This window comes from Engraulis encrasicolus, chromosome 23, assembly GCF_034702125.1.
Source record: "Engraulis encrasicolus isolate BLACKSEA-1 chromosome 23, IST_EnEncr_1.0, whole genome shotgun sequence".
In the NCBI taxonomy this organism is placed as follows: domain Eukaryota; kingdom Metazoa; phylum Chordata; class Actinopteri; order Clupeiformes; family Engraulidae; genus Engraulis; species Engraulis encrasicolus.
Genome location: NC_085879.1, coordinates 13724135 through 13724881, shown reverse-complemented (window position 1 = coordinate 13724881; position 747 = coordinate 13724135).

Sequence of the window (747 nt, the reverse complement as noted above, 5' to 3'; positions counted from 1 at the left end):
TTTACACACAGAGAGACACATAACACATAAACAACACATGGATATTTATCGAATGTCTATTTAGAGACCTGCAGACGCAACACAATGATTACTACAACCTGAGGTAATAACTGTAAAGTCTTCACAGCTGTGGTTCCCAAACTTTTTCAGCTGGGACCCCACTGTTGAACCTCCAAATATTTTCACGACCCCCTACCTCCCATTTCCCAAATGCGAAAAACAAATTTATTTGCTATATTTTAATGTGAATCACAGGAAAAGTTAATACATCAAAGTGGATATTTTTACTAACAATGTATGGACATTTTACGAAAGCATGTATTGAAGGTTTCATACAAAAAAGTCCCTTCTTTCCACGACCACCTTGCAGTACCTCTACGACCACCTTAGGGGTTCCGACCCCTAGTCTGGGAACCGCTGATTTACAGTAACAGCTTGCGCTTACACTGATGTAACTCATAACATTAAAACGATCTGTCATTTTACTGCATCTGCCCAGTGTCAGGTGACTAGACGGCACTCACAGATGTAGCAGTGTGATCCTTGGCAGCTGTGGTAAGGTCTGCTGTCTCCCAAACCAGGCTTTGATTAGACTGACAGTGTCTATTAGGCAGGGCTGGATTATCCATAAGGGCCAGCGGCACAGTGCCCAGAGGCACCAACCATTTTGGCACCAGAAGACACAAACTTAACAAATATTGTTTATAATGGGGGCACCAGTGAGGTATATTGCCCGGGGGCAGCACA